This window comes from Neofelis nebulosa, chromosome 13 (genome assembly GCF_028018385.1).
Source record: "Neofelis nebulosa isolate mNeoNeb1 chromosome 13, mNeoNeb1.pri, whole genome shotgun sequence".
NCBI classification, from domain to species: Eukaryota; Metazoa; Chordata; class Mammalia; order Carnivora; family Felidae; genus Neofelis; species Neofelis nebulosa.
Window position 1 is genome coordinate 4,126,276 of NC_080794.1, and position 13,468 is coordinate 4,139,743.

The 13,468-nt window shown below is 41.4% G+C and overlaps 1 protein-coding gene across 4 annotated transcripts in view; it reads right to left on the bottom strand.

Annotated features, from left to right (window-relative positions):
* PCNX2 (pecanex 2) overlaps nucleotides 1-13,468 on the bottom strand; it is a 303,842-nt gene that overhangs the window by 38,085 nt on the left and 252,289 nt on the right. The gene's annotated exons all lie outside the window — the stretch shown is intronic.

The following is a 13,468-nucleotide window of genomic DNA, read 5'->3' on the forward strand; positions in this document are numbered from 1 at the left end:
GGCGCTCAACGTTTTTGTCAATGATTTAAAGGGGAACATACACAGTGTGCCAACGACATAAGTTACTGGCACTGTCTGGAGTGCAGAGTTGTGACCGAAAACGATCTCCGCAGACAGGATGGTGGACTGAAACTAACATGCTGAAAAACTAATAGGAATAAATGGCGTATCCTGCAGCTAGTTTCAAAAAACCAGCTGCATGCTTTGCGAATACATGCTAGTGTATTTTACAAGTACTCTGGTAGTTGCATGGATCATAGGAACCAGAAACAGGAAAAGCGAAAGATCCTACTCGGAGCGGTCCCTCAGAACACTTGGATGTTTTTAGCTTAGGAGAAATGTGGTTTGACTTCTGTTGGAGGAGATTATGCTGGCTGCTGTCCAGAGAACGGACTACAGAAGAAGCAGGGGTGGGAGCCAGGACATCAGTTAGGAGGCTGTTAGTTAACACACATGACACAGTGGTGATTTGGATAAAGGCCATTGGGGAAAGTATGGAGAAATGATCACATCTGGATCTCTCTGAAGGTAGTCTGTTAGGATTTGGGAACCAATTTGGATGGGAGATGTTGAAAAGATTCATGAAGAATGGTGTGAAGTTTTCTGACCTGAGCAAGGTGAAAAGTGAAAAGACTGTCCACAGAGATGGAGAAGATTGCGGGGCGAGCAGCCTTTGGGTGGGCTGAGGGGAAGATCAGGAAGTTTTTCTTCCATATGTGAAGTTTTAGCTGTTCGCTATTAATCAAAATGGAGATGTCAAGTAGACAGTTGGATTAAGAAATCTGGAGTTCAGGGGAAGGGTTCTGGCAGAAATTCATAACATCTGAGAGAATTATCAGGATATAGGGGCGATTTAAAGTAATCTGGGGAGAAAGGACAGGTCTGAGAGCTGAGCTCTGAGCGTTCCATTCAGAGGCTGGGGAGGTGAGGTTCTCCCAAAAAAATGATTGGCTAGAAGTGGCCTGTGAGGTCAGAAGAAAACCAGAAAGAAGCAAAAGGCAAGTTAAAAAAGAAAAAAAGAGTTTCAAGGAAGAGGGAACATCAGCTATGTTAAATGATGCTTATAGGTCAAATTACCTGGGGAATTAACTGTGAGATTTGGCCATACAGAAGTGAATGATTATCTCTGCAAGAGAGGTGTCGGTGTAATGATGAGTGGGGGAGGGGATGCCTGCTTGGAGCCAACAGTAGGGGAGAGAAAAAAGCAGGGACAGTTAGTGTAGGTAACACTTTTGGGGAGTTTAAAAATCTTTACGACTTTATTCTGTTTTTGGCCATTTATTGCATAGGCTGGAACCTCCTGTACAATGTTAAATAAATGTGAGTTTAGGGGGAAAGTATTCAGTCTTTTAGCATTACATAAGGACAGTAACTGTAGGTTTTTCATAACCGCTCTTTGTCAGAAGGAGAAAGTCTTCTTCTATTTCCAGTTATCTAAGAATTTATATTAAAATCAGAAATAGGTATTTAATTCTAGCAAATGCTTTTACTGTTTTTCCCATTTATTCTGTTGATATGGTAAACCCTATTGATGAATTTCCACATATTAAACCAATCTTTCATTACCGGGAGAAACGTGACAGGTTTATATATTGCTGGATGTGGTTTTCTAGTATTTTGTTGGGAATTTTTGCATATATACATTCACAAGGTATATTGGCCTATAGGTTTATTTCCCTGTGATGTCCTTGTCTGGTATACATGTTGAATTTATGAAATGAATTGGAAAGTGTTTTCTCTTCTATTTTCCGAAAGAGTTAAGGCAATATTGGTCATAATCCTTGCTTACATGTGTAATAGAGTTTAATACAATTTACATGATTAATAGTGACAGGGATTCTAGAGTTCTCTCTGTGGCCAAGATGTTTTGTTTTTGTTTTGTTTTGTTTTTCCTTATGAATTCAATTGCTTTAGCACATATAGGTCTATTCAGATTTTCTGTTTCTTCTGGTGTCAAATTTGGAAAGTTATATTTTTCAATGAGTTTTTAATTTCACCTAACTTGTCAAATTTATAAAATGTCCTTATTATTATAATGCTTTAAGATCTGTAGTAATGTCCCCTCCTTAATTCGTGATCTTGATAATCTGTGTTTTATCTTTTTTTTTTTTTTTCTGGATCAGTCTGGGTAGTTTTTTTTTCCTTCAATTTTATAGGTATTTCCTCAGAATCAATATTTGATTTCATGATTATTTTCCTCCATTGTTTCTTTATTTTATGATCCATAGATTTCCTGCTCTCATTTTTTTTTTTAATTTTCTTCTTTTATTTGCTTCGGGTTTTATTCCATTTTCTTTTTCTAGTTTCTTCAGGTGAAAGTGTAGGTTAGGAGTTGCCAATTTGTATTTTGTAAAAGGTCAGAGAGTAAATATTTTAAGATTTTGGGGCCACATATGGTCTATATTACTGCTGCCTCCTCGTCCCCTCTCTTTCTCTTCTTTCCCTCCTTCCCCATCTCCCTCCCTTTAACATAAAAGCCATTCTAAGCTCATAGCCATAGTTTGCCAACTCCTTGCTTAGATCATTGATTTAAACCTTTCTTCTTTGCTATTATAAACCTTTAGAGCTGTAAATTTTTCTCTACACATTGCTTTGGTTGTATCCCATACATTTTTTATACTGGTGTTTTTAATTTTCCTTCAGTTCAACTATTTTTCAACTCACCTAGTTTTTATTCCTTAAACCTCTGTTATTAGGTGTATGCCTTTTGAGACTGTTTTATCTTCATGATCAATTGACTCTTCAATCATTATAAAATATCTTTATTTTGGCTAGGGATTACAATGTGCATTTTCATCTTCTTGCAATCTGCAATAGATGGATTTCATACCACTCTTGCTGTAATGTTGTAAGATTATTAAAATGGTATATTGACTCCTTCATGTCCTTGCCATTATTGTTGTCAAACATTTTACTTTAACGTATATTTAACCCCCATAATAGACTGTCATTATTCTGCTCTAAACAGTAAAGTTTTTAAAAAGAAAAGAACATCTTTGCTAACATATTTGCCATTTCTGGCAATCTTCATTGTTTTATGTAGAATTGATTTTCTATGCTATCATTTGCTTTCAAACTGAAGAATTACCTTTAACATTTGTTACAGTGGAGGTTAGCTGGTAACCATGTCAACTTTTGTTTTTCTGGAAATATGTAAATTTTGCCTTCAATTTTGAAGGATATTTTCCTTAGCTGTAGAATCCTGGGTTGATAGTTTTCTTTCGGCCCTTAAAAAATATCATTGCACGGTTTTCTGACTTGCATTATTTCTTATGATATTTTAATAATTCAGATGCTTTTTCCCTGTCTGTAAAGTGTTTTTCAAACTTTCTCATGAGCTTGACAAAATGATTATAGAAAAATCTCAGATGCTCTTTGATTTTTCTTTCTTTAATTTTCACCAGTCTGAGGATTATGTGCTTACGTTTGGTTTTCTTTGTGTTTATCTGGCTTGGGGTGTGCTGAGCTCCTGGGATTTATGGATTGATATTTTCCATCAAATTTTGAAAGTTTCTGAAGAATATTTTTTCAATTTTTTTCTGCCCCTATTTATCATTTTTCCTTTTGGATTCCAATTTTACACATATATTAGAATGCTTGATATTGTCCCCATAGATCACTGAGTTTCTATTTTCTTTAACCTTTTATTATTTGCCTCAGTTTGGACAGCTTCTATTGCCTTGTCTTCAAGTTCATTGATCTTTTCTTCCATCCTCTGAATTTTTCATTTCAGACATTGGATTTTATTTTTAGACTTTCTGGCTCTTTCCTATGATAGTCTCCATCAGTTCACTCATTATGATAATTTTTCCTCTGAATTCCTTAGCATATTAATATCTGTTTGAAACTTCTTTTCTGTTACCTCCAACATCTTTGGGTGTGTTTCTATTTATTGTTTTCTTTGCCTGGTTATGGACCACTTTTTCTGCTTAATTTCATATCTAGAAACTTTTATTATATGCTGGATATTGTTGATGCTATAGTGTTGACAGTCTGGACTTCTTTGTTTGTTTGTTTGTTTGTTTGGTCTTTTCAAAGAGTTTTGTTCTGTTAAGTAGTTAATTTATTTGCACATCAGCCTGCCAGCTTGATCCTTTTGAAACTTTTTTAAAAATTTAAATCCAAGTTAGTTCACATATAGTGTAATAGCGATTTCAGGAACAGAATTTAGCGATTCATCACTTACATGTAACACCCAGTGCCCATCCCAACAAGTGTCCTCCTTATTGCCCCTCACCCCTTTAGTGCATCCCCCCCACCTAACACCCCACCAGCAACCCTCAGTTTGTTATCTGTATTTAAGAGTCTCTTAACTTGTTTTTAGAGTGTCTAGAGTAGACCTGTGGGGTGATAATATCTCTACTCCTAAAGCTTGGTCTTTCTGGGGTCTTGGTTGAATTCCTGGGATGTTCAATAAGGTGTCTCTGCTGGATGATTGGAATTTCTACATCTCGGCACCTTACAGCCTCCATATTTTCTATTTAGTTCAGACCTCCACAGTTACTATTCTCTGTCAGGACTTGCCTCTAACAGTCAGCAGGTTAATATTCATCCAATTACTAAAGAGGATCCCTGTACAGATTTTTACAGTGCCTTCCTTGTGAAATTCATTTCTTTCTGATACTCTGACCCACAAAACCCAGCTACCTTAGCAGCTGAGAACTCTGATTCTGCCTCCGTAGCTCAGCAAGACAACTGTACTCTATTTGGGTGTTGCCCCCAACCCCCATACTACAGATAAGAAAGGGTCTCCAGGAAGAAAGCAAGGGTAGTTATGGAGCTTACTTGTGTCTCTCCTTTCTCTTGTTGATCGGAGGCTTGCACTGTCTGTTCAATATCTGAAAGCAGTTGATTAAGATATTTTCCTAGTTTCATAATTGTTTATGGCAAGAAGTATAGTCCAGTACTGGTTACTCAGTCATGGCCAAAAGGGTAGGTCTCCGAATCCTTTTACACATCTTTTGAGACTGAATTCAGACATAAACACTTTCCTGACATCCATTCCCATACCATTCATTTTTTCCAACATCCCTTATCATTATTTACAGTGCCTGCTACTTAGTAGGTGCCGACAGAGTAGTTGGTGCAATGCCTGAATGGGTAAATGAAGGGAAGATTTTTATCCAGGTCACTGCATGCACAGGCAATGGAAACTCTGTTGAGAAAACGCATGGCAGATTATATTGCGTGTTTGGCAGACAAAGAAAACCAATGTTTGTACTAAGCCTCCCCACAGAACCCATAAATGAGATGGTCATAACAAGTCAGAAATGGGAAACTACAACCTTCAAGTAATAATGTACATACAGAACTGTTAGGATAACAGTCAATGAAACAGAACTCAAGATCAGGATGGGGAAAGCAAGCAGGCAGTGTTACATGAAGTGTAACAGTGAAGGGCTGATCCCACATCTTTGATTCCATTTGTCTTTCCCCAAGACCTCACTGCTTTGGGTTTTAGCTGAAAGCACTCCTTTTTAAAACCTTTCAAGGGTCTCTTAGCTCATGCTGCAATAAAAAGCTTTTATTCCCTCTGGTACAGATGTATAGAAATACACACATGAATTATCAGCAATGAGTAATTCACACTGCATGCTCTGGGGCCTCCAGAGTGAGTAATGGCCACAGTGTCCTAACTGATCCGCCCACTGGGACCCTTGGACGTGCAGGCACTAGACTCCGGGGGTGGGAGATGTCTCATCCTACTAAATGGCACAGGGACAACACTGGTTTTCTGCAAGTAATAATGTAATTCGGGAAGAAACCCTCTTTCAGTGAACAAAGTGAGATTGCTTAGACTCCGCAAGGAAGAAGCATAACGGAGGATTAGCAAAACCGGTCAAATGACATGCTTCAAAAATCTGCATTTCTTTACAATTTCTTTCTCCATACTTCTCCATCCAGGTCTGGCATTTACCATGTTGAGCTGAATGTAAGGGGTTTTTTTCCCCCTTTACATTGGGCTGAATGTAAGGCGTTTTTCCCCCTTACATCAAACAAACTGGAAGGTGTGTGTGTTTCAGTGTGTGTGTGTGTGTGTGTGTGTGTGTGTACACACACAATAAAATGAGGAGTTTCGATTTCTATCATGTGAGTAGTAAAGTCCCACACCATGAGGAACATGGGTGCATCTCGGCACTGACAAAGACAGTTGAGGAAACAGTGTGCCATGAGGTGCTGCTCGACAGGGACACCCTAATTGCCAAAGGTTTTTGATAAACACTCAGTTAAGGTAGGCCTCTGTACCTCCTTTTAGGAACAAAAGATTCATAGTCAGGATCACATTGCAAAAGAATACACAAATAAAAAAACCCAGTCATTCTGTACATGCACTACTCTGCTGCTCAAATGCAAAGCAAGACCATATATTCTCCTCCAAGAGGCTCACTGGGTTTGGAGCACATTTCCTCCAAAGGGAACACCAAGAGTCAACTGCCCCTATGCCGTGACCTACACCATTGGTGTCAGTGAGGGAGGACCTGGCTGGCCGTTTCTGTCCGGTGTTTCCACTGAAACTGACTCTTGGCATCTTTTATGTTGTGATGTTCTCATGGTCTAAGTCAGTGGGGCACAGGAACGCCTTCATTAAATAATTTTTAAATTTAAATTATTAGAGTGTCTTAGAGCCTGAGTGCTGATAGATGAGAATGCCTAATTAAAGGAGTGGAAATTAATTTTTTGAACTGAAAATGTATCTAGAAGGTCCCAGATGTCTCGCCACAGAGGATATATAGCAATTTCCTGCATGTGGCCACAATGTGGGGCAGCCCTTGCTGCCGTATCAGGCAGCTCTCCTGACCACTGACCCTTCCTTCCTCCCTTTGCTGGTTCCCCCGGTGAGCAAGCACTGCTCCCCTTTCAGTGCTGTTTGCCACATGTACCAGCGACAGGCCAGGCCTGGCTTACTTATTGACACTTAATTCCCGAAAGGAATGAAGTTAATTTAAAAAGGCGTGCACAGTACAATGGCAAATGATAACATTTAAGTAAAATTGGGGCCAAGAAAAAATATGATGAAGCCAGAAAGAACAATGTCAAGAGACCCTAGCTGCATTCTGTGATACCCTATATATTTACTAAAGGTAGGCCACAGACTTCCCTGGGGCTTTCTAGAAGACAATGTAGAAAGAAACCTTGAATAGTTTCTTGTGTCCTTAAGACAACAACAAAATAATTGCTTCGCAGGATCTTGGCTATTTCAAGCGAAGACACCAGAAAGAGAATGTTCCCAGAACCCTAATAAAAGGTACATGGTGCAACCTGGTGAACACTATCCTTAAGAGAATTGCCCAGAAAGTACGAGCTGTTCTAATATGGCCAAAGCACAACAAAGAGAAAGCATTTCTCTAGGTGGCTGAACCAATTCGACCTTAGGAATGTGGTTCTCTAGAGGTCTCGTGTCTCCCAAGGGCAGAGTTTAGAGAGTCTTGAGGGCAGGAGAACTTTATCGCTTTGAGGAAATCCTTGCTATGGATCGTTTTTCTCCACCCAGTTCTGAAAATTATTGTGGACTGAGCAGTAGTGACTTAAGCCCAGGAATGGAGATATTCTGTGTGGGCGGTCTGCACAGGCCCCCTCTTTCGTGGTCCAGCCAGGCTAGAGGTAGAGCTGACATCCTCTTGGAATGGTCGGGAAGCCAAAGAGAATGGCTGGCTGAAACAGAAGGTCCGATAACCAAAATCCACCCAAAGTGTCCCCGCTTCCATTCCAGAGAACCCTGTGGGGAAGGTGCCATCCAGGCCCGGAAGCCTGGGCCAGAGGAGAGGGGACTCAGGGCAGGCCGGCTCGAGTGGAAACCTGACTCTCACGGAGACGCATGAACTTAATCTTGTAGGTAACAGGCAGGCAGCGGGGACTTTTGAGTCTCAGGAGAACACGAGTAAAGTTGCAGTTAAGGAAGATTCCCCTGCAGCTTTGGGGGAGCAAAGAAGGGGCTGGGGCCGGGAAGTCAGCTACCCACAGTCCCATTCAGGTGAAAAGTGATGGGGACAGGAGCTAAGGAAGAGGCTGTTTACCAGGAGGTCAGAGGAAATGAAGGAGAGGCCCAGCTACTATGTGAAGGGGACACATTAAAAACAGTCCCCTGCAGGAGCGCCTGGGTGGCTCAGTCGGTTAAGTGTCTGACTTCAGCTCAGGTCACGATCTCACGGTTTGTGAGTTTGATCCCTGCATCAGGCTCTATGCTGACAGGGCAGAGCCTGCTTGGGATTCTCCTTTTCTCTGTCTCTCTCTCTCTCTCCCTCTCCTCATACCCACTTGCGCTCTGTTTCTCTAAAATAAATAAACTTAACAAAAAAAATGGTTCCCTGCAGTGGGAAAGCTGCACTGAAAGAAAATGTCAGCTTGCTTTACAACATGCATAGCAAAGTCTAAATGCACAATATTGTAAAGATTGGGCCTCCTGGCCCTCCAGTTTTCCTCCTTTATCTGATAGGAGTATTTTGAGAAACACCACTCAGCTGTCCCAAAGAATCCGACTAACTGGATTCCCCAGAAAACCGCATGTATTACCATTATTATGTTTAGGGCTATCCAGTGACAGTGTTTTAAGATAACTTTACTAGACATTTCTTTGTGCTGTGTTTTCATATGGCCACTGCCTTCATTGGACCTGCGTGCCAGACACTGGGCCGGCGTTTTACATATGTGTGCAATGAGGCCACCAGGAGGGGACTGACAGGAGAGAATCAGTCCCTGGCCATGGAGTGGACTACAATTAGGCAGACATAGGTTTTAGCCAGGGCTTTTGATTCAAGCTGCAGGTGGGCTTTCAGACGCACACTCTGGGATATGTGTGTGGATTTTATAAATTGTATTCCCTTCAGAGGTCGTAGTTAAGATCGTTACCGAATTGCCCAGGGCCACAGAAGGAGGAGAACACCAGAAAATGGTTAAAGCTGAGCTCAGAGCAGATCCCTTCCACGGACATTTGGACCTCATGCATGCATGTCGTGTGTTGGAAACGCAAGATGTGATGTGTGAGGCAGGGCTCGGCCCCAGCCAGCTGTCCTTGAGCTTTGGAGAAGCACCCTCCTCGGCGTGCTTCTGTTGGTGGGTCACGCACACGGTGACAGAGATGCCGACGGGGGAGAGAGCATCCACAACATGAAGGCTGGAAATCTAAACGATCATTGCCTCTCACCAGTGGGTTATATCAAGGGCTGTGATGTGACCCAAAGAAATAGTACAAGAGAAGGCATTTTAAAGTTTGTGAATTATTGGGGCGCCTGGGTGGCGCAGTCGGTTGAGCGTCCGACTTCAGCCAGGTCACGATCTCGCGGTCCGTGAGTTCGAGCCCCGCGTCAGGCTCTGGGCTGATGGCTCGGAGCCTGGAGCCTGTTTCCGATTCTGTGTCTCCCTCTCTCTCTGCCCCTTCCCCGTTCATGCTCTGTCTCTCTCTGTCCCAAAAATAAATTAAAAACGTTGAAAAAAATTTAAAAAAATAAATAAATAAATAAATAAAGTTTGTGAATTATTGTCATTTTCACGTAAGTCGTAGAGTGGGGTTTGTTTGTTTTTTCGGGAAAGGCATGGAGATGCCCCTCCAGCCCCTCCTCCACCCCAAGCTAATTCTCCCAGACAGAATTCTGGAATGGGAGCTTAAAGGTACATCTGTCCCCAGCTATTTGCCCTAGGAGGAGGCTTCTGTATCTGCTAGACTTCACCAGATTAAATGTCTGGGAAGAAATCATCATTACAATGATTAACATGTTTATTTATAAAACTGTCTTATTATACATCCCATTTCCTGATGGCCATACATCCATTTGATAATCACCCCCTTGAAATTAATCCAAACTTAAAGATGGAGAAATAGAATATGAGACATGACCAAGGTCACACAGCAGAAGGAAATCAAGGAGTAGAATTGGTCTCCTGAGACACTGAGGGGTTTTAGCTCTGTATTATTTTACAGGACAATTTCTCTCCTAGTCCCCAATTCCAGGCCTTCAATGGCACTGCAGTCGACCACCTTTCAAGGATCACACAGAGGATCTAGAAGAAGTGTATTGGCCCAGGGTACAGTAGGGGGAAAATGTGTTAGAATACTTTATACATGTTTGATTTTGTGGGCACAACAGAGGTTTTTATTGTAACCATTTTATATTCCAAGGAGAGTCAATTTGTTTTAAGACAGATCCATACCGATAAAATTTTTCTTATGACCTGTCTGGCCAGCTGGATTTTAAAAGCAGTGGAATACCTTTCAATGAAGCAGCACTGTTTTCTCCCAGAGAATTTTGATTTCAAAACATCATCTGCTCATGTAATGTTAATCACATTGAAAAGTGATAGCATCTCACTTATGGCACACATTAACCTGGCTATGCAGGTATAATTTCTCCTTTTTTTTTTTTTAACATTTATTTATTTTTGAGACAGAGAGAGACAGAGCATGAACGGGGGAGAGGCAGAGAGAGAGGGAGACACAGAATCGGAAGCAGGCTCCAGGCTCCGAGCTGTCAGCCCAGCGCCCAACGCGGGGCTCGAACTCACGGACCGCAAGATCATGACCTGAGCCGAAGTTGGACGCTCAACCGACTGAGCCACCCAGGTGCCCCTCTCCTTTTTTTATACAAATAAGAACACTGGGTCTCCAAAGCAGCCTCTCCAGTGGAAGGGTTTGGCCTTTTGAATTTAAAATCCGTATTTTCCCCTTAGCATACACTGTCTAATAAGGTTTAACAGATTATGAGCAAAACTTTCTCTGAATTTACTTTTTTCCTACCGGCCTATAGGAGAAAATGAAATGCACCCAAAAGCACTTCATGTACATGGTAACTTATATTGGGCAGGTTTGAAGCACAGGTACGAGAAAACTTGACATACATAATCATGATCTCTGTGAATGATATGGCTTTTCTTCCATTCTTGCCCCATTTACAGGACACCAGTGCACTTGACCTTACACAGGTAAGAGTCATTCTCTCATTCATATTTTATTCTGAGCTGTATTATTGTACTTTTCTTCCACAAACTTATTTTTGAGCGTCGTTAAAATAACGCGGTGTGCCTAGGTGGCTCAGTCAGTTAAGTGTCCGACTCTTGATTTCCATTCAGGTCATGATCTCACAGTTGTGGGTTTGAGCCCCACGTCGGGCTCCACGCTGATAGTGCGGAACCTGCTTGAGATTCTCTGTTTCCCTCTCTCTCTGCCCCTCCTCCGCTGGCACTGCTTCTGTCTCTTTCAAAATAAATAAACTTAAAAAAAATATGCAAGGGGCCCCTGGGTGGCTCAGTCGGTTGAGCCTCTGGCTTCTCACTCATGTCATGATCTCATGGTTGGTGGGTTTGAGCCCTGCGTTGGGCTCTGTGCTGACAGCTCAGAGCCTGGAATCTGCTTTGGGTTCTGTATCTCCCTCTCTCTCTGCCCCCCCACCTCCACCCCTGCTCACGCTCTGTCTCTGTCTCTCTAAAATATAATAAACATTACATTTTTTTTCTAAATATGCAGACTCTTCATGTTCAACAGCAAAGCCTCTTTTCTTCCCAGACTTGCTATCTAGACAAGCATGGCTTTGTCTCTCTCACTCACATGTCACATAATTTGAAATGAAGAAAAATATGTGTTTAGGAATTCTGAATGGAGAACCTATTATTTTAGGGGTAAAGTTTGGAACCAAGGGATTTAATAGATTACTTGAGCCATGTAGATGTTAGAACTAAGGACTCGCTAATGACCTGAATGTTGCCATAGAGAAGAAAGAATTCTAGAGAGTTTCAAGATTAGTGGGACAGCTATGGCTCTCTGTGGCGTCGCCACTAAGGAGAAAGGTTTGGGTTGCATTAACTTTAGATAAGATTAGGTTACACAGATATTTTAAAAATGTCCCCACAGGCCAGTGATTATGGGGTGTTAGCCAGACTATGAGATGGCTGATAACATCTCACACAAACAGGAACATAAATCCCATTTTCTGATGTTTTCCAGATCTGATGGTAATGTGTGGCTACATCCTGATCACTATGCCTTTGCTTTCTACATTCATTCGGCAAGAGCCATCTGGGTTTCACAGTTGCTAAGGCAGTAGATCATTCCAGAAACTGAGCTGCTAACAGTGGTGATGCCATATTAATATTTAAGACCCCTTTCAGGTAAAACTTTTAAGTTTCAACAACCAGGGAGAATTTTTAGAAAATTCTTTCCTTCCTTCCTTCTTGCCTCCCTCCCTCCCTTCCCTCCAAGGCAGTGTGGCCTACTTAGGGGACATCCCCATCCAGGGATGCTTACCCTCCTCTACCACTGGTGACCGTGAAGCCTGGAGCCTCATTCTCCCAATATTTTTTTAATGTCTCAAATAGGGATAATAACACTTGCTCACTTTATAGAGTTATTATAAGCAATATTCTGGAATATACTGAGCCTGAGAGCTGAAGTGCTTTGTATGGTATCTGGCAAAGAACTCGTGCTCAGGAACACGTAGACTGCCTCTACTGTCTCACTCAACCAATATTTATTGGGCAGCCTACGTGAGCCAGTCAACACACGGGGGGAGGGCCATGAATAAGGCAAGGAGTTCCAGTCTTTGAGAGTCTCACCATCTAGCAGAAATTGGTTCAAACAATATTTCACAGCCCGCATGAATAAAGAGCTGCATATATCAATTTTGCAAGAATACTGAAAATAAGCTTTGGTTTTTCAATTACCACTTATGATTTTAATTACCAGGAGACATTTATTGGCCATCTACCACATGTGGCCACATGTCCACACATCATGGTAACGTCCTGATCCCCAAGACTCATGACTTATACATACAAACACCTGAAAACAAACATAATTTTCATCACGACTTTGCTCCGATAAGAGGACAGAGTAATCTATACTATTGGTTGTGTTTTGCATGAGCTACTGTATGAGCAAACACCAGAAGGATGTGATACCATGGGAATGTGCATACAAAATATAAAATATATTCAAATGCCATATCATTCATTATAAAGAAATACTGAAAAAATCATAATTTGACAGAAAACTGTAGTTAGGCAACTAATAGAAAAGGTAAGTGTCCACATAACATCATGTATTTCTAATGCCATTTTTCTAGGGCTTCCCAAAAACCCACTTTATCAAATGACACTTAAATATTTCCTAAGACACCCCGTAAGAAGATTTCTGGAAAAATCTGGATCTTGCTGTGATAAAAATGTAGCAATCCTATACTAATGAGGATAATGAAAGCTGCATGCATAACTAAACTTCATCTCAGCATCCTCAAAACTTCCCATGCACGTGACCCAGTCTTAGATGATAGGATCCGCTTCATCACCCTTGAGAGAATGTGCCTTTATGACAGTTTGTGTCATTTGCCATGGGGAACCCAGGACCCCCTGTAGCCTGATTTCCATAGTAATGTGTAAATCACATTTTCTGACCTGATCTTAACTACCACCCAACTCCCACCCAGGCCACAAACTCTTGAGATCTTTTCACTGTGCCCTCGGGAACTCACTATCTCTTCCTCAA